The 21502-nt window shown below is 43.8% G+C and overlaps 1 pseudogene; it reads right to left on the minus strand.

Moving 5' to 3' along the window:
• Positions 1 to 2789: 2789 nt before the first annotated feature.
• LOC142297155 (unconventional myosin-Vb-like) overlaps positions 2790 to 21502 on the minus strand; it is a 65903-nt pseudogene continuing 47190 nt past the window's right edge.

Here is a 21502-nt window from a genome sequence, read left to right on the forward strand (position 1 = left end):
CCATGACCCAAACACCTCACCAGTCATCGTCTGACCATCAATAATGCGATGACAAGTCATAGGTGTGGGCCTCTGCAAGCCATTTGGGAGGACACCTGATGCCCTGTGGTCTATATGGGACCCCCACATCAGGGCCAGGGCCAAAGAGTTCATTACCGGACCTAGTCTCTGATGCAGGAAGTGCCTGAGCATGCTCAGTAGCATGAAATACAGTCTCTGAAAAAAGACTATCAGCTTTAGCATGGTGTCTAGGCACAAAACAGGACTTAGACCCGGCACGGAATGCAAGCACCTGTGCAAAGAGGCTTTTCACACTTAGTGTGGGAGCATGCGCTGTATCCCGAAATGAAGACTTAGCGTCAGGAATGGCACAGTCAGGCTGAGCATAGTCACTAGGCGAAACACTGTAATTATGCTGCAGCTGGGGTAAATCGGCACACGCATGCGCACTAGCTGCCTCTCCACACTTAGACGTGGAGGGGAAATTTGTCTTGGAGATGCTGTCTATGAACAGAAGGAAAAGCTAAAGGAAGCCTGACTTTCTATCCCTCCAAATTATGAAATACAGCAATGAATTCCATGAGTTTGCTATAACATTAGCGTAGCAAAATGTGCATGAGGGTGTGATGTAGAGGTGCTAGAAATAGCTTGTCACCAGTGGGGCACTAATGGAATACAACAGCCAGTTCTATGATGCCACTAAATGGCAGTATTTTGTGCTATCATTATAGCTTATTAAAAACAGAGCACGAGGTTGTCATGCAGAGGTGCTGCACATAGATTTGCAGTAGTGTGAATAGACAAAAGTACAAAAGCCACGTTTAGGATACAACTAGGTACACTGAGTGTTTGCTAGTATAATGGCTGAGTTTTAAAAAGTTAGAGTGTGCAATGCAGGCAGACGTGCTGCAAATAACGTTCCAATACTGTGAATAGACAAAAGTACAAAAGCCACGTTTAGGATACAACTAGGTACAGTGAGTGTTTGCTAGTATAATGGCTGAGTTTTAAAAAGTTAGAGTGTGCAATGCAGGCAGACGTGCTGCAAATAACGTTCCAATACTGTGAATAGACAAAAGTACAAAAGCCACGTTTAGGATACAACTAGGTACAGTGAGTGTTTGCTAGTATAATGGCTTAGTAACAATGAGTTGTAGTGTGCAATGCAGGCAGATGTGCTCTGCTAATGTCTTTGCACTAGTGGGACTATAGCAAAGTCCAATAGCCACTTTTAGGATGCCACTAGGTACACTGAGTGTTTGCTAGTATAATGGCTTAGTAACAATGAGTTGTAGTGTGCAATGCAGGCAGATGCGCTCTGCAAATGTCTTTGCACTAGTGGGACTATAGCAAAGTCCAATAGCCACAGATAGGATGCCACTAGGTACACTGAGTGTTTGCTAGTATAATGGCTTAGTTAGAATGAGTTGGAGTGTGCAGAGGACAGGAGGGTACAGTGGCAGGATTGTGGTGCTCTGGGTAGAGGAATGGAAGCCTGCCTTTCTATTCCCTCCTAATGGTGAAATGCAGGCAGGAAATCCCTGACCTGGGCTACACAGACGCTGTTGCTGTTTGCAGGACCTGTCACCTATGGCTCTCTGACCCTGCCGCTTTGAGCCCTTAAAAGGACTGCTAGAATGTGCTCTCCCTAAGCTGTCTAACGCTGTGTATGCAGCGCATACAGCTGTATCGGCGATAGGACTCAGGAGGACGGAGCTGCGACACTGATGTCCGACACCAAAGACGCAGAAGGCAGATAATGGCGTTCGTGAAGAAAATGTCCGGTTTTATAATGCAGGGACATGTGACATGCAGATCCTATCACACATGCCGTTGCTTCTCTGGCTCAAAGTCCACTTAGCTGTGTGTGTGTCTGTGATTGGCTGACATGCTGGCCCGCCCCACAAGACGCGCGCGCTTAGGGAAGGAAGACAAGAAAAAAAAAAAAAAAAAATGGCGATCGCCATTATACAAACAGCAGTGATCTGAAGGCGCTGTTCACGCACACTATACACTGAAATGTGATAATAGTTTGATTCACAGAGTGACTTACACTATTACAGCAGAAACCAAGCTATGATTTAGCTGTTTTTTTGCTGCTAGAACCGTTCTCGAACGTTTCTAGAACTATCGAGCTTTTGCAAAAAGCTCGAGTTCTAGTTCGATCTAGAACATGCCCCAAAATCACTCGAGCCTAGAACTGGAGAACCACGAACCGCGCTCAACTCTAGCAGTGAGGCAGGGGCCATCATGAAAATGTCAGCGGTGAGGGCTTCAAATAATGGCAAAGTCGGTGCATGCGCAGATTGAGCTCTCAGCACAAGATCTCATCTGCACACGCGCTGCGTCCGGCCCACTGATCTCACAGCAGCAGACTTAAGGATGATGGCTCCCGGATGTGGCGCTTGCGCAGATGAGATTTCAGCTCATCATTGAGACGATAGCTCAATCTACGCACACGCCAACTCTGGGCGCCATTTCTTTGAAGCCCGTACCGCCAACAGTTTCTGGATGCTCCTATCCCACAGCGCCCACAGCGAGCATCTGGGACACCCGCTGCACCGCATTGCCCTAATCAAGCACCGCCCCTACCTCCTGTGATCAAGCTTCACCACTGCTGCCGCCTTCCCAGTAAGACACCACCAGAATATAAGACGGACGCCATATTTTTTTCCCTCTAAATATGGGGTGCATATTATAATCCAGTGCGTCTTATGAAACGAAAAGTACTCTACTACGATCCCTCGGTACACTTTGTTTTAGTTATGTGATTACTGACGCGTTTGATGCTCGGACCTGCTCCATGCTTTAGCATTTCACGTTAGCAGCCCGTTACCTATTTGTCTCGCAGACGCCGTGGTACGCCTCAATGGCGTCGTCTTGGTCCATCTCCTTGTTGCTATTGACCCAGTTTGCTTCTGAATCCTGCATAAAACAAGATATAAAAAAAGTGAAACTTTTGGCATAAATTTGAGAAAACTGAAGATTTTTTTTTGCAATCATGACAATTTTTTGGCAATCATGACAATTTTTTGGCAATCATGACAATTTTTTGGCAATCATGACAATTTTTTGGCAATCATGACAATTTTTTGGCAATCAAGACAATTTTTTGGCAATCATGACAATTTTTTGGCAATCAAGACAATTTTTTGGCAGACATGACAATCACAAAATAATGGAGGCCATCCACCGTCGTCTGCAAACTGATCATTTACCGCGTTCTTCTCGGAGTCCTTCTGCTGCTCGGAGTTCACGATCTGCGTCCGGAGGATCAGCACCTCCTCCTTCCGCACCTCCAGCTCCTCCAGGGCGGTCTTCAGCTGGTTCAGGAGGAGGGTGTAGCCGCCGGATTCGTCGTTGGAGTCGTTGTCGCCTGCAGAATCGGCAATGGCTTTTCTCAACTCGTTTAATTCGTTCTTCAGCTTCTTGTTTTCTGACTCCAGTTCTTGTCTCTGCAGCCATAATAAGACGTAGATGTAAGTCACACGCTCCGGGCCCAAATCCGCACCCACAGTATCTGCTCCATTACCTTCAGGTTGTTGTAGGCAATGTCTGTGTCGCGGTCTGCGTCGTTTACTGTCTCAATGACCTGGATACAAAGTGGATGTCATTACACACGGCTGCATAATACATAAGGGCACTAGAAGGGTTTTCACAGTTTATAAAGAGGCAGCCATTACATTATGTCTAGCGCCGTCCTCTGAGAATGACTTTCCTGGGTTAACGCTACGTCTCAAACATGGTTGTCCAGGGATTACTTACTAATCTGTGGGGGTGCACGGATCTGCATCGATCGGCAGAACAGGGCAATTTAATCCTCAGCGCCTGCTCAACCGATGCTCCATTCATTTCCGATGGGGCTGATGAGCACAGAGCTCCGCTTTTTTTGGCAGCCACTTAAAAAATGAATGGTGCGGCAGTCATCCGATATGCCACTATATTCTAACTGGGATAAGGATTCCGCAGACAGACACTCATCAATACGGTATCAGAAGTGATGAGCGGGCACTACCATGCTCGGGTGCTCTGTACTCGTAACTAGTGATGAGCGGGCACTACCATGCTCGGGTGCTCTATACTTGTAACTAGTAATGAGCGGACACTACCATGCTCGGGTGCTCTGTACTTGTAACTAGTGATGAGCGGGCACTACCATGCTCCAGTGCTCAGTACACGTAACTAGTGATGAGCGGGCACTACCATGCTCGGGTGCTCAGTACTGGTAACTAGTGGTGAGTGAGCACTACCATGCTCAGGGGCTGGTTACGAGTACTGAGCAGTTGGATGGGTGCAGCTCAAGTAACCGAGTATAATGGAAGTACCTCGTACTCGTAACTCATCACTAGTTACGAGTACTGAACACCTGACCATGGTTGTGCCCGCTCATCACTAGTTACCAGTACTGAGCACCCGAGCATGGTAGTGCCCACTCATCACTAGGTATGAGTACTAAGCTCCTGAGCATGGTAGTGCCCGCTCATCACTAGTTACGAGTTCAGAACACCCGAGCATGGTAATGCCCGCTCATCACTAGTTACGAGTACTAAGCTTCTGAGCATGGTAGTGTCAAGGGAGGAATTTGGGTAATGACTGCTAATGGAGTCTTCGTTTGGGATAGCAGAGACGGTGCCGTATTAGCTGTATATCAGTGCCGATAGATCAATGTATCAGACAATGAATACATGAGACATGTTCTCCTTGAGCCAGCATCATCAACTGAACTCGTGCATTGCAAGACACCCAATTATACAGTTTGCATCTCTAACCTTGAAGCTAGACAGGGAGTACTTTTACTCCTTAATTTCTCACAGCGCAGTTTGTTTCTTGTACATTCTTTCTGTGTGAAAGCTACTGATGAGATTTTGCAGCTTCACATTCTGGCTTCATTATCTTTGGTTAACTCCTTCATGACTATACAACTTTGAACAGGGAGTATTATAGATCTGTGCAATTGCTACATAGACAGACAGCTTATTATACAACTACATCTACATTTTGATTATTTACATACACAGATATTCTTATTACGTTTAAACAAACATACTACAGCTCAGGCCAGCTTCACAGTAGTGCTCATGAAAAAAAAAAACAAACCAGAGAAATCCATTTCACTATCTTTCAACCATCTGGAGAGACTATCATGATTAACAGATATGGCATCAATTGGAAGACAGTATTATAAGTATTCTGTGTCTCAGTAATAAGGCCGATGGTAACCCTGGCGTGTCCATCCAAGAACACAATATTTTCTCAAAGTTTCTTAATGAAAGTTCTTGTTTATCTGGGCAACCCATTTACGTTTTTCCTGCACAGTGGCAACCCAGCGGTCCACAGGTCCCACAGCTGTGGGTTGTCAGGCGCACAGCTATGCAGAGCAAAAACAGGGTGATGAATCGCTAAATCAGTGCTACATCCTTCTATGATCATCAGCCCCACCAATTGTAAAGTGAGGCCGTACCCAAATAATACTCCAAACATGGGAAAGCCCCTTTAATACAGACAAGCACATTAATAAACAGAGGTCATCTGTGTTTGCAGAGCATTGCATCTTATTGTAGGATATGAAAACCCTTCACTGTAGGAATCATTTAGGGGGGTCTTTAACCTTTCACAATATCATCATCATTATTATACGTCACTTGCCATCAATATGTCATGGTGTAAATGCCGCTGTTTTCCTGAATCTGGAGATGCTTTTCTTTTGTTTCTACCCCTCTCCATTCCTTAGATATGACCCTCTCTTCCTTGTAGGCAAATGGGCGTGGCCATGAACTCAACTCTGTGGGAGCTTTATTGGCCACTCCCCCTTTGTTAAAAAGACGATTTATATAGAGGGAAGAATGAGCCATATCTCAGGAACGGAGAGGCGCAAGAACAAAAGAAAAACAACGCTGGATTCAGGAGAACAGCGGCATTTACACCAGACAAAAAAAACCACAAAACATTTATGGCAAGTGACAAATCCTTTTGGCCTCCGTTTAGAGGTTCCAGTCTCAAAGTTGCATGCGCTGTACACTCACTCACGCATGTTTTTCTCCCAAGTTAGGGACAATGGATGCATGCGACTGAAAGGACCTGACTATAAAAAGTTGTAAATGGCCATCACCAGTCCACAGGACAGGTAAGAAATACTAAATGATACAGCTCCGACTACTTTGACTCCCACTGGTAACCAGAACAGTGGGTTTGGGTCTCCTGTTTAAATGGAGGTAGCGGTAAATTTTTGACAATTGGAGATTTCTGAATATAGGGCTCCCTATCTTTGTGAAGTGATTGGTGGGGGTCCCAGCGCTTACACCCCCAGAATTCTAGTGATTATCAAATGGGTAGAACAAGAATGCCCCTTTAAAAGACATGCCACCAGAGTAATTCTTATTATGTAAAGCCCCTTTAAATGCCCCGATTCTGCAAGAAACAGTGAAAGGCCGCACAGAAACGTCCGATGTTACCTGCGCCTTTTTATTTTCTTGCTGCACTTTCTTGTCCAGTTGGTTCTGCAGCTTCTTCCTCTCCAGCTCCAGCTCTCACCCTCTTCTGGAGCTTCAGGAACAGAGTCATGTCCATCGCAGCCTTCTCCAGCCCAGCCTCCTGCAAGACGTCCACACAAACTAAGCGTCATAGACAAACATGTGACACATCGCTAAAATCCGGCAGAAATGCTCTTACCTCCACCTCCTTAATGGTATCCTCTGTGTCCCCAATTTCAGAGGTGGATATTGAGGGGTAGTTGGAATCGGATTCCAGACTGCTCTGGTTAGACGGGTTTCTGCGATGTCCTGGTGTTTGCTAGAATACAGGTAACAATCAAGAGGAATGTCAATACTTCTGTGCTGATTAAATTATCAATATATCTTTATGGCGAGCTTAGCTTCGTTTTTCTGATACAGAGCTCCAAATTCCCTGAACAGAGTTAAATAATTACTGTCTGCAGCCACCACTAGAGGGAGCTCACAGCATGCCGAGTTATGATTGGGTTTAATATAGATATCACTATGCAGTGAGCTCCCCCTAGTGGTAGCTGTTAGCAGCTAGTATATTATTATTTAAAGGGAATCTATCAGGTGATTTTGGGCATCCCTATCAGGATCAGTAACTTTTATTGCTCTACCTTCTTTTGTTATCTTCTTCTAAGCCTCGGAGAACTAAGGGGTACTTCTCACATAGCGAGATCGCTGCTGAGTCACAGATTTTGTGACATACAAGTGACCTCCATCAGCGATCTCGCTGTGTGTGACACTAAGCAGCGACCTGGCCCCTGCTGTGAAATCACTCATTGTTACACACTGTTCTGGTTCATTTTTTGGTCATCGGGCTCCGGCAGGGCAGCACGCATCGGTGTGTTTGACACCTTACCCAACGACCTCGTTCGCGACTCACTTAGGCGTGTATATTCGTTGTTTTCCGTGCCCTCTCTGTTCCGATTGGTGATCGCTACGGCGTTAGGATTGGCCGCTTCCATCCTCTGTTCTGGCTTGTAGATCGTGTTATATTTCAGAGGGCTGAATTAACTTGTCCCGGACCGCATGTAGCAACAGATCGTAATACAGTCCATTCTGCATCGGGACTGTAGGATGGCAGCGCCATTATGTTGCCTTCTCTAAAGGCAAGGGCGCTCAGTTACAACGCAGTTACGACCACCAATCGGAGCAGAGGGGGCGCGGAAAAGGCAATGTAGATGCACGCCTATGTTACTAATCAAGATTTGAATCGTGCTATGTGACAGGGTCCCAGCGACCGCCGTATCGTTGCTGCGTCGTTGGGAAGATCTGACTGTTTGAGAGCTCACTAGCGCCCCTGTAGCGACGTACCAGCACTCCTGACCAGGTCATATCGTGGTCAGAATCGCTGGTATGTCGTTTAGTGTCTCATTGTTGTGTTCTAATAGAGATTGCTTGCTCTTCAGTTTAAGGTACACAATTTGAAGGGGGAAGGAGTTGTAAATGTGTGTACCCTAGTTGGCCTCCATGGACTCTAATGTAGTCAGGCCTGCAGTAGGATTCATTGTCTTGCATCTGGTGGGGTGTTGCGCGTCTATTGTTCCCCTCTGCAGAAGGAGAAATTACACAATCCTGCAGACTGGCCTCCTACTTAGAGCTACATGAAATAAATGTTAAAGGGGGTGAGATGTAATCACCTCTCCTCATCCAAGGGGGTGATCCCAAAAGAGGTAGAAAAGTGAGGAGAGACATGTTTGGATGTAGTTAGTGTAGTGACGTGGAGGGGCGAGGAGATGTTGCTGTGGCCAGGTCCTGGTGGGCATGAATGGACTATAGAGATTGGAGCTGGATACATGTGCTATAGTTGTGATATATGTTTTCTGGATTTGAGCAACTATCCTAATGACTATTGTTGATACTGGTCATGTAGAGGAGCATAAGGACCATTGTAAAAATTGTTGCCTCGTTAACCTGCCCAGTTAATTGGTAATTAATACAACCCACGACCTCAGATCTTCAAAGTCCCCTTTGGCCTCTTCCCGGGTGGTGCCCGGTGACGTGACTGACCTTGATGAGGGTGACCTCCTCTCGCAGGTTGTCATATCTCTGCTCCAGCCTGGTGTACTCCTTCACCAGGTTCTGGTGCCGGGCTCGCTCCTCTTCCAAGTCCTTCTGGATCTCCTGATTTTCTTTGATGGCACTCTGGGTAAACTCATCTGAAAAGTAAGAAACAAGAAAGTCGAAGTTTGCCGATGAGCCATAAATCAATGAGACCTTCTTATCGATAAGACATTGGACACCCTTCGGGGGTATTAAGATGTTAAACACATGCTGTGCCCACCCAAGGAGGGAATTAGCAAGCTGGAATTAGACATTCAGGAATTTAACTACTGATTACTCATTTACGTACCTTTGCAATATTTAACCAAAGATCTGGTGTGAGCGCTCAGAAAACACAAGTCTTAAATCAATTTTCCAAAGTTAGAAACAAACATGGCTGCTTTCTTCCAGAAACAGCGCTACACGTGTGCAGTGGTTGCATCTGGTACTGCAGCTCACCTTCACTGAAGTGACTGGGGCTGAGCTACACAACCTGCTCACTGTGGTAATGTTTTTCGCACGTCTATTTTTTAAAGATAACTGAATCCCCGTAATGAACTCGGATTTAAAGGGGTGGTCCTTTAGCTTAAAAGTTAAATTCTCCATCATAGAAAAATGCTGACAATATTTCCACCATTGGACCAAATCTAAAAAGTCCGGAATCAACATCGTACCTTCAGAGCGGAGGAGGATTCGCTTAAGTTCTTCTTTTTCGTCTTTTAGTTCCGTGTTCTCCATTTCTAGCTCAGATATTCTCTGTGTAAGATAGGAGCAGTGTCACTATACAAAGTCCGCACAATATACCCTGCATAGTCACATAATAAATAAACAGACTATGGTCAGACACCACTAGGGGGAGCTCAGGAGCATAGTCACATAATAGACTATGGTCAGACACCACTAGGGGGAGCTAAGGAGCATAGTCATATAATAGACTATGGTCAGACACCACTAGGGGGAGCTAAGGAGCATAGTCACATAATAAACAGACCATGGTCAGATATACCACTATGGGGAGCTCAGGAGCATAGTCATATAATCAATAAACAGACTATGGTCAGATACCACTAGGGGGAGCTCCGGAGCATAGTAATATAATAAACAGACTATGGTCAGACACCACTATGGGGAACTCAGGAGCACAGTCACATAAATAAACTGACTATGGTCAGACACCACTAGGGGGAGCTCAGGAGCACAGTCACATAAATAAACTGACTATGGTCAGACATGTTAGAGCCGTCTGCTCTATACCTTCTCAGGTAGATGATGGATCGGCCGGTTGTGAGAGTATAGTTAAATCACCATATGACAGACTCAAGTATATAGTGGTTCATCAGCTCTGGGCTTTATTGCAATGAAGGTTTCTTTTATACCTTTCAGCTGATTATGCAATATGAGACATGTGATATGATTATACAACTTTAGATTGTTTACCAAATATAGTCATGAGGAATATAAGCATGATATCATCACATAAGGAAAGGATTAATGTTTCAATGCCAAAGAGATATGTAATAAAAAGTGTTTCAAGAGATGTGATTAAAACTATAAAAACTTTGATTAAAACTATAAAAACCTTGATTAAAACTATAAAAACAAGCTCCAGGTCAAGATGACCTTATAAACAAAAGGAATAGCAGATGTGGAAAAGAATAGTCATAGCAGATGTGAAATAGAACATCAATTACTCATTCCAAACTTGCATAATGGATTGCGTAATGATTTCATAACTCTTTGCATAACTATATTAGAATACAATGAACTTCTATACTATGAGATACAAAACTTCTATACTATGAGATACAAAATGGCTTCTCTAACAGACACAACTAGGGGGAGCTCAGGAGCATAGCCACATAATAAATAAACAGGCTATGGTCAGACACCACTATGGGGAGCTCAGTTACATAAGTAAACAGACTATGGTCAGACACCACTAGGGGAAACTCAGGAGCATAGACACATAATAAATAAACAGGCTATGTTCAGACACAACTAGGGGGAACTCAGGAGCATAGCCATATATTAAATAGACTATGTTCAGACCCCACTAGGTGGAACTCAGGAGCATAGTCATATAAGAAACAGACTATGGTTAGACATCACTAGGGGGAACTCAGGAGCATAGTCACATCATAAATAAACAGGCTATGTTCAGACCCCACTAGGGGGAGAACTCAGAAGCAGTGTCACATAATAAATAAACAGACAATGTTCAGACACCCCTAGGGCGAACCCAGGAGCATAGTCACACAATAAACAGCCTATGATCAGACACCACTAGTGGGAGCTCAGGAGCTTACTGAATACTGTGTATCTCAAGCTCCCTCTAGTGATGTCTGCAGACAAGAAAGCTATAGTTTAACTTGTCATTTAGAGGGATTGGCCACTATAGGACACAGCACACTGGGGTCATTCCAAAGGCAAAGTGAAATAATAACAAAAAGCATACTTACCTCCCAAACCAGTGCCACTCCACAACTCTAAGCGCTGATCTCATAACATTATTTATGTCACATGAGCGCTGCAGCCTATCACTGGCCTGTGATGGGCAGCACTTTCAGCGTTCGGTCTGGCTGTAACCTTCAGATTAACATCTGATCAAACTTTGGTGGCTGCAGACCATCAGAAGTCGATGACAGGCTGCAGCGGTCACATGGCATAAACCATGCCGCAAAACTATTGGGGCGGAGAAGCCGCTTCCCCTCCAGTATCACGCATTCACTGGGGAAGAGGCGCTGCAGCTTCTCCCCTTCCTCCCTTGCTTTTCTTCTAATTACTCATTTCTTTCCATGTGTCTGAACATTGAAAATGGGGACTATGGGCTGTTGGATGGTGAAGAAAATGCAAAATGCAGGTATACAAAAAAAAAAAAAAAGAGCTCACCAGCCTGTATATCAGGAAAAAACAGGGATAATGCGGACCTGTGGGCACGTGAATCAGCTGGTGGAGTAAAGCGGTAATGAAGGAGGAAAGGTGATATTCAGCACTACTATCCGGTGGATTAAAGTTTGTTTTTTATTCTATCCATTTAAAACTACAGAGTTAATTTTTTTAAAAAATCCTGACGTGTTTCAGGTGCAACATGCACTCATAATCATAGTGTATTCAATACTTCCATCCCGTGAATTAAAATTTGTCTTTTATTTAAAAAAAAAAAAAATACACTTGAATCGCGTCAGTTTTACATTTTTCCTCCCTCTGTAGCTTTAAATGGATTGAATAAAAAACTAAGTGCTGAATACACTATGATTAAGAGTCCATATCGCACCTGAAACGCGTCAGCTTTACATTGTTCCTCATTCTGTATGAATTAAATAAAAACAGAATTTGAACTAACCGGATGGAAGTGCTGAATCCCTTTACTTCCAAAATGCAGGTAGTGGGCAGGTCGCAGGGCGTTGATCCGGCAGTCATGGACTACCAGCGGGGCCACCGGACCAGGGCCCTGAGAAGCTCTTTGCTCCCCTCTATGCAGTAGTTAGAGATAGGCAGTCACCTGTGCAGCTGCTGCTTCTCCGTCATATACGAGTCCTCTTCGATCTTCCTCTCGTCTCTGCTCTTGGTGAGTTCAGCTCTGAGAGCCTCGATCTCCTCCTGTAAGCTGCTCAGCTGGTTCTCGTCCTGCTGGTTCTGCCGCTGCCGCTCCAGCTCCTTCTGCAGCTTCTCCACCTCCACCGTGTGAGCAGACGTTACGGTGGCCAGTTGTTCCTTCAAGTCTTTGTGATCTTTGTTCTAAAAGTAAGGGACAAGAATCAGCAGACACCGAGAGAGGATTCAGGAGGCCGATCACTGGAACATGCAGACATGGGAGGGCGGGCGCGCTGTCATATCACGGATATACCAGTCTCCCTTCGTGAAGAATAGGTTTAGACCAATGCACCACAATGCACTACTGGAAATCTACGTATTTCACCTTTAGGTACACTTCATCCCAAAAGGAGTAGACCGCTGTATGGTGGCTTATTTTTCCAAGCCCTGAACTGATGTTTTTACTAATCCCATTTTTGGGTATTATATATAATGTTTTGATCAGAGACTAACTGTCATGATGACTAAGGGATAGAGGGGAACTGAGGCCCCTAAGATGTCTCTCAAGCTAGCAGGCCCTATGTTATCCCTATTCTCAGGGATACTCTTGATGGTGGAGAGGCCCGAGTCTCCTTCCTGGCCCTGCTGCTCCTGACCAGTCCTGATCTGATTCCCCCTCCACTTAGGGAGGGACGGGACAGGAGTATAATAAATTTCACAGATATAGATAGACAAGAAAAAGCCAAAACTCTGTCACACAGCAGACACACAAAAGGTAAAGAGAATAAGAGATTAAAGGGAACGTGTCACAAGATTTGGCGACTATAAGCTCCGGCTACCACTAGTGGGCTCTTATATATACAGCATTCTAACATGCTGTATATAAGAGCCCAGGCCGCTGTATAGAACGTAAAAATCACTTTATAATACTCACCTAAACGGTTGCTGCGGTGGAGTTGGGTCATATGGGTGTCTCCGTTCTCCAGTGCCGGCGCCTCCTCTTTCGGCCATCTTTGTCCTCCTTCTGAAGCCGAGGTGCATGATGCATCTTGTCCAGGCGCACTACAATACTTTGATCTGCCCTGCTCAGGGCCTCAATGCTGGCGAGTGTGGATGACGTAGGACGCTTCATGCACCCAGACTTCAGAAAAAGGACAAAAATGGCCGACAGAGGATGCGCCGGCACCGGAGACGCCCATATGACCCAACTCCACCGCAGCGACCGTTTGAGTATTATAAAGTGATTTTTACGTTCTATACAGCGGCCTGGGCTCTTATATACAGCATGTTAGAATACTGTATATAAGAGCCCACAGGTGGTGGCCGCACGTTAATAGGCCCCAAATCTAGTGACAGGTTCCCTTTAAGAAGGAAGCACAAAAGGAAGGAAGCTACAAAACAACAGGGGTAAACTTCACGACCACACCAATGAATAAGCGCAGAACTTTCCTCAGTAAGTCTGGTACATCACCCCTCACAGACCAACATAGAGCAGACTATAGCTGGCATGGGTAGAACATTTCATCCAGCATAAAAAGGAGGGGATCAGATGTGATTGGCCTCCCCACCACATGTGATCAAAAGAACCTAACAAGCAGACTAGCAGAGATTAACTCCCGCTAGCCTGCCTGTGAATCAGCACACAACAGGTTGACGCCTGAGTCTGCTTGTGTTGATCCCAGACACTAGAGAAACCATAGGGCGGGGTGTCAGAATCTGCATTGTGAACAGAACCAGACACCACGACAGTCGCCGAAGTTTCTGCAAAACTCTGTGTGACATTAACACAGGGATTCAACTAGTTAACATCTGCGGGCAGATTGCCGATCTACCCGCCACTGTTAGAGGCACATGTCGGCTGATCAGCTCATCCTACATGTACAGGGAAAGATGTGACTTTGGTGTGAGCCCGCATCAAAGGCAGGGACACGACTTAGGACATACAAGTACATCAAAGGTTGTGAAGGGGTCAAAAAAGAAAACAACAAAATTTGCAAAGATGTAAAAAAAAAAAAAAATGATTTGTATCACCATTTTCTGAAATCTGTATTTTTTTATATTTTCCCCTTATGCAGCCATATTTGGCTTTGTTTTGTGCAGGGTCAGTTGACATTTTAAATTACCGTATATACTTGAGTATAAGCCAAGTTTTTCAGCCCATTTTTTTTCTGCTAAAAAACACCTCCCTCGGCTTATACTCGAATGAAGCTCCCACAATAAATTCTTCTCATCTTTCCTCCATTTCCGCGGTGCCCTCAGCTGCTTCTTGCGGACCGCAGGCACATAGATCCCTCCGTGATCGCGTCTGAAGCACAGGGCTGCTATCTGCGGTCATGGCTTTACTGCAATTGAATGATTTATGGTGGCGGTGCCGCAAAGCATTCAACTGCAGTAAAGCGCTGTCAGCAGCGGTGGCTCTGTGTATTGGACGCGATCATGGAGGCGTCTATTGTGCATGCGGTCCGCAAGAAGCACTCCCTGATGATTACGTCCAGTGCATGGAGCCGCCGCTGCTGTCAGCGCTTTACAGGAGTTGAATGATTTGTGGCACGGCCGCCATAAAGCATTCAACAGCAGAAAAGCCATGATGGCAGCCTGCAATGGTGGCTCCGTGCACTGGACGAGATCACTGAGTTGTCTATGGACCTGCGGTCTTCAAGTAGCAGCTGAGGACACCCCGGAAATGGAGGACAGGTGAGAATAATTATTGAGTGTAAACAATGGCATAATAAGAGATAATAAGGGACAAGAAGGGGATCGGTAGGAGGACAATACTAAACAATGGGCACATTACTACAGGGGACCTTACTAAACAATGGGCACATTACTACAGGGGACATTACTAAACAATGGGCACATTACTACAGGGGACATTACTAAACAATGGGCACATTACTACAGGGGACATTACTAAACAATGGGCACATTACTACAGGGGACATTACTAAACATTGGGCACATTACTAAATGGGACATTACTAAACAATGAGCACATTACTGCAAGGGACATTACTAAACAATGGACACATTACTACAGGGGACATTACTAAACAATGGGCACATTACTACAGGGGACATTACTAAACAATGGGCACATTACTACAGGGGACATTACTAAACAATGGGCACATTAATAAACAATGGGCACATTACTACAGGGGACATTACTAAACAATAAGCACATTACTACAGGAGACATTACTAAACATTGGGCACATTACTAAATGGGACATTACTAAACAATGGGCACATTACTACAGGGGATATTTCTAATCAATGGGCACATTACTACAGGGGATATTATTCAAAAATGGGCACATTTCTAGAAGGCCTAAATAAGGGACACAAGGATGGGCACATTACTACAAGGGGGGACAAAAATGGGCACATTACATTTTATTGGGATCTATTTTTATTTTTGAAAGTTTCCAGTAGCTGCTGCATTTCCCAGCCTAGACTTATACTCGAGTCAATATGGTTTCCCAGTTTTTTGTGGTAAAATTAGGGGCCTCGTGTTATAATCTGGTTAGCTTATACTTCAGTATATACGGTATACCAATTTAGAGGCCATTTGACATTCGATTGCTCTACCTCCCAAGATATGATGGAGAGGACACAACAAATAAAGTACAATTTCTGTATCATATGGGTAAAAATAATTTTTATATTTAGATAGATCAGATGTGGTAATAAAAAAACAAACATTAAAACAAGGAAATTTGTTAACTGGGCAATGGCAGGGTGATTGCAACTTTTACATTTATTTTATACTTTTAAAAAAACAATTATTTTACAATTCATTTTTTCTTTAGTTTTTAGTCTCCTTAGGAGACTTGAACCTGCGATCACCTGTATAATATACTGCAATACTACAATGTTGCGGTATATAAAGTAGAAATGACAATCTTCTGTGGCTCGGCTTCACAAGAATCCAAAGACTGTAGTTACCTCATGTGCAGGGCATTGCAGCTTAGGTATCCATGGTTATGGCCAAACATAGTGACAGTTTATCATAGATACCTAAGCTGCAATGCCCTGCACATGAGGTAAGAAACAAGGCTATATCAGGAGAACTATACTACATTTCTAATGGGAGGGATCTGCTAACATCTACTACATATTGGGATAGGATCTTGGAGATGGGAATACCCCTTTAAGTGATTAAACAGCCAATCTAGTCCCTGCTGGTAGTGACAGGTGCTAAATAACACAACTGGCACTTGCCGTTTTTGCAACAGGCTCAGGTCCTGAGCCTGCTCTATATACTTGCACCCCACGTGTCACTTACACATAGGGTTTAATACAGTCATAAATACAGTCATCTTTTTTCTTTATAACTATTTGGGTTTTTGCAGCAGCTATTTCAGTTTCATATATCTAATAACTGATGGACTGAGTAATATTTCTGGATTGAAATGAGGTTTATTGTACTAACAGAAAATGTGCAATCCGCATTTAAACAAAATTTGACTGGTGCAAAAGTATGGGCACCTCAACATAAAAGTGACATTAATATTTTGTAGATCCTCCTTTTGCAGAAATAACAGCCTCTAGTCGCTTTCTGTAGCTTTTAATGAGTTCCTGGATCCTGGATGAAGGTCTATTTGACCATTCCTGTTTACAAAACAATTCCAGTTCAGTTAAGTTTGATGGTCGCCGAGCATGGACAGCCGCTTCACATCATCCCACAGATTTTCAATGATATTCAGGTCTGGGGACTGGGATGGCCATTCCAGAACATTGTAATTGTTCCTCTGCATGAATGCCTGAGTAGATTCGGAGCTGTGTTTTGGATCATTGTCTTGCTGAAATATCCATCCCCTGCGTAACTTCAACTTCCGTCACTGATTCTTGCACATTATTGTTAAGAATCTGCTGATACTGAGTTGAATCCATGCGACCCTCAACTTTAACAAGATTCCTGGTGCCGGCATTGGCCACACAGGCCCAAAGCATGATGGAACCTCCACTAAATTTTACTGTGGGTAGCAAGTGCTTTTCTTGGAATGCCGTGTGTTTTTGCCTCCATGCATAACGCCTTTTTGTATGACCAAACAACTCAATCTTTGTTTCATCAGTCCACAGGACCTTCTTCCAAAATGTAACTGGCTTGTCCAAATGTGCTTTTGCATTCCTCAGGTGACTCTGTTTGTGGCGTGCTTGCAGAAACGGCTTCTTTCGCATCACTCTCCCATACAGCTTCTCCTTGTGCAACGTGCGCTGTATTGTTGACCGATGCACATTGACACCATCTGCAGCAAGATGATGCTGCAGGTCTTTGGAGGTGGTCTGTGGATTGTCCTTGACTGTTCTCACCATTCTTCTTCTCTGCTTTTCTGATATTTTTCTTGGCCTGCCACTTCTGGGCTTAACAAGAACTGTACCTGAGTTCTTCCATTTCCTTACTATGTTCCTCACAGTGGAAACTGACAGATTAAATCTCTGAGACAACTTTTTGTACCTTCCCCTGAACAACTATGTTGAATAATCTTTGTTTTCAGATCATTTGAGAGTTGTTTTGAGGAGCCCATGATGCCACTCGTCATAGGAGATTCAAATAGGAGAACAACTTGCAAGTGGCCACCTTAAATACCTTTTCTCATGATTGGATACACCTGCCTATGAAGTTCAAAGCTCAATGAGGTTACAAAACCAATTTAGTGCTTTAGTAAGTCAGTAAAAAATAGCTAGGAGTGTTCAAATCAAGAAATTGATAAGGGTGCCCATACTTATGCACCGGTCAAATTTTGTTTAAATGCGGATTGCACATTTTCTGTTAGTACAATAAACCTCATTTCAATCCAGAAATATTACTCAGTCCATCAGTTATTGGATATATGAAACTGAAATAGCTGCTGCAAAAACCCAAATTGTTATAAAGAAAAAAGGTTAACATTAATAGGGGTGCCCAAACTTTTACATATGACTGTACTATGTTGACATTTTCTGCTTGCGGTCAGTGAATGAAAACCTTGCTGGCCATGTGAGAACGCCCCGGGTTGTAGTGTGGCGATGCCCTCGTAACAATGACGCCCCCTGTGTCTATATTCTGTAAGTTCTTCAGTGTGTGCTGGGATTTCCTGCTGTGATAGAAGCAGAGAGATCTGCATATTCATACAGTAAAGCCCTCCATACACGTCGGTGAACTCGTTGATATCTGCGGGTTCGATCAACAATCTAATGCGCATAGGAGCCTGGGAGGGGGATATGGATTTGGCATCTGTACTTGTCTCCTGGGCATGAGATAATCCGCCACCAGCAGTCTCATGGAGAACACGGGAGCGCTGTGTAAGGCAGAGATATAATGTGTATGGCGATTTAAGCCCATATAAACAAAATATTTTATTACTTGTGGCCCCGTTCACATTACATGCACAGTTTACAACCCTTTTAGGCAATTTCAGTAGGGAATTTGCAGCAAAATAGAACTAAAAATAGGCAAAAGTTTTAAGAAAAAAAATAAATAACAAAACGTTTATTGCTTTCTGGAACAAATTCTCTATTGAAGAAGCTTAATTTGTATTAAGGGACCAAAAAAAGTAATAAAAAAAGAAGCTCAGCGCTCATTGTATCCTGCACACGGCAAATGAGAAATGATGCGGCTCATCCCCAGAGATCAGCGGCAACAGAGAAGAAGAACAAAGACCGAGTCCGGGCGACTAATCTTATAAAGCCGCTGTGAAAAGGAGGACGCTAAATCGTTAAGAGTTCCCTATAATTGAAGTATTTCACAATGGGACAAAGACGGAGGCAGCTGTGATTGTACACTGTAAAGGTCCAGGTTATTAGCGGATTTTCCCCATAGACTTGCATTAGATGTGGAATATCCGCAGGTTAAAAAAAAAAAAAAAAGTCTAAACAAAACATATCCGGTATTAATGAAGTTGGTTGAAACACAGGCAGCAAAACAAACAAGAAGTTACTGGGTTAGTAATGGAGGTGTCTGATAGATGCCTCTCCATTACTAACCATTGGGCTTTATACCAGCTGGCATCAACCCCAAAAATATTACCTAGCACCAGGGCAATCAGGAATAGTACTTACTGGGTTAGTAATGGAGGTGTCTGATAGATGCCTCTCCATTACTAACCATTGGGCTTTATGCCAGCTGGCATCAACCCCAAAAACATTACCTAGCACCAGGGCAATCGAAAATAGTACTTACTGGGTTAGTAATTGAGGTGTCTGATAGATGCCTCCCCATTACTAACCCCTGGGCTTGAGGTTAGCAGACATCAACCCCAAAAACATTACCTAGCACCAGGGCAATCGGGAATAGTAGTTACTGGGTTAGTAATTGAGGTGTCTGATAGATGCCTTTACATTAGTAAACCCTGATCTTGAGGTTAGCGAACATCAACCTCAAAAACATTACCTAGCACCAGGGCAATCGGGAATAGTAGTTACTGGGTTAGTAATTGAGGTGTCTGATAGATGCCTTTACATTAGTAAACCCTGATCTTGAGGTTAGCGAACATCAACCTCAAAAATATTACCTAGCACCAGGGCAATCGGGAAGAGTAGTTACTGGGTTAGTAATTGAGGGGTCTGATAGATGCCTCCCCATTACTAACCCCTGGGCTTGATGTTAGCGGACATCAACCCTAAAAATATTACCTAGCACCAGGGCAATTGGGAAGAGTAGTTACTGGGTTAGTAAGGTGTCTGATAGATGCCTCTCCATTACTAACCATTGGGCTTTATGCCAGCTGGCATCAATCCCAAAAATATTACCTAGCACCAGGGCAATCGGGAAGAGTAGTTATTTGTTAGTAATTGAGGTGTCTGATAGATGCCTCTCCACTACTAACACTCGATCTTTGTCAGCTGGTATCAACCCCAAAAATATTACCTAGCACCAGGTCAATCAGGAAGAGTAGTTACTGGGTTAGTAATGGAGGTGTCCGATAGATGCCTCTCCATTACTAACCATTGGGCTTTATGCCAGCTGGCATCAACCCCAAAAATATTACCCCGCACCAGGGCAATCGGGAAGAGCAGTTACTGTTTATTTAATGGAGCTGTCTGTCTGATAGATGCCTCTCCATTACTAGCCGCTGGGCTTGATGTCAGCTGACATCAACCCAAAAATATTACCCCGCACCAGGGCAATGAGGAAGAGTCGGGTAAAGCCCCAAAATTGACACATCTAATATGATTCACCACTACTGGGGTGGCTGCAGGTTGCTATTTTTGTATGTCTGCTTTACTATGGCTTACTATTACCAAAAATAAGGGGGAGCCCATGCCATTTTTTTTAAACTATTTATTAGGTTAAATATGGCTAAAAACACCCTTTAGTAACACATAAAAGACAAAGGGTGCCAGTGTACAATATGTAAGGGGGTTGTGCAATTATATATCTATAGGATATCGGTCTCAATCTTCTATTTTTATCATTTATCTAAATAACAAAGGCTTTAAATATCACAAATGATCCCAGAGTCAGAAGAAATAAATGGCTGAATCTGCCTCTGGGCTCGTGGGAACGGCATTCAGAGTAATGCTGTGCTATCCTGCATAAGTCCCCCATTGTCTTTTGTGAGAAAAACTAGTGTGCTGTGCGCTCTTTCCATCGTATCCCCTACAGACTATGCTACTCCATACAGATAAAAAAAAAACAGCTGCACTCCTCAGATTACTCTGTCACGTGTTTAGGACTTCCATTGTATTATAAGCGTGAAATACGGTAATAATTCAGCAGCAATAGGCTGGATACCCTTAAATAATGAACCGTCGAGACAACTTGGGGGCTAAAAAAATGAAAAAAACATTGACTTGCACTAACACGACCACCAGCAGGGGGAGCACAACATATAAACACATTTAAAAAGTTGCAAAGACTTGAGCAATCAGATTGCATATTTCATTACAAAAAGAAAGTGAAGATCAGGCCCATTTATATTTTAAAACTGTATATTACTGACCCTGAGTTACATCCTGTATTATACTCCAGAGCTGCACTCACTATTCTGCTGGTGCAGTCACTGTGTACATACATTACATTACTTCTCCTGCACTGATCCTGAGTTACATCCTGTATTATACTCCACAGCTGCACTCACTATTCTGCTGGTGCAGTCACTGTGTACATACATTGCTTGTCCTCTACTGATCCAGAGGTATATCTCATATTATACTCCAGAGCTGCACTCACTATTCTGCTGGTGGAGTCACTAATTACATGCATTACTCTTTTTGTACTGATTATGAGTCACAGCCAACTTTAACATATAATACGTAACTCGTCCTGATTCTGAATTACAATCTGTACTGTACTCCAGAGCTGAAATCACAATTCGACTATCTACAGAACTGAAATCTGTTAGTATTCTATACTGATTCAGTTGCCACACTGAATTCCACACTGAATTTGAGGTCAACCGGTCAATTACAACCAGGCACTGTACTATAATGTAGAAACGTTC

This window comes from Anomaloglossus baeobatrachus, chromosome 3 (assembly GCF_048569485.1).
Source record: "Anomaloglossus baeobatrachus isolate aAnoBae1 chromosome 3, aAnoBae1.hap1, whole genome shotgun sequence".
NCBI classification, from domain to species: Eukaryota; Metazoa; Chordata; class Amphibia; order Anura; family Aromobatidae; genus Anomaloglossus; species Anomaloglossus baeobatrachus.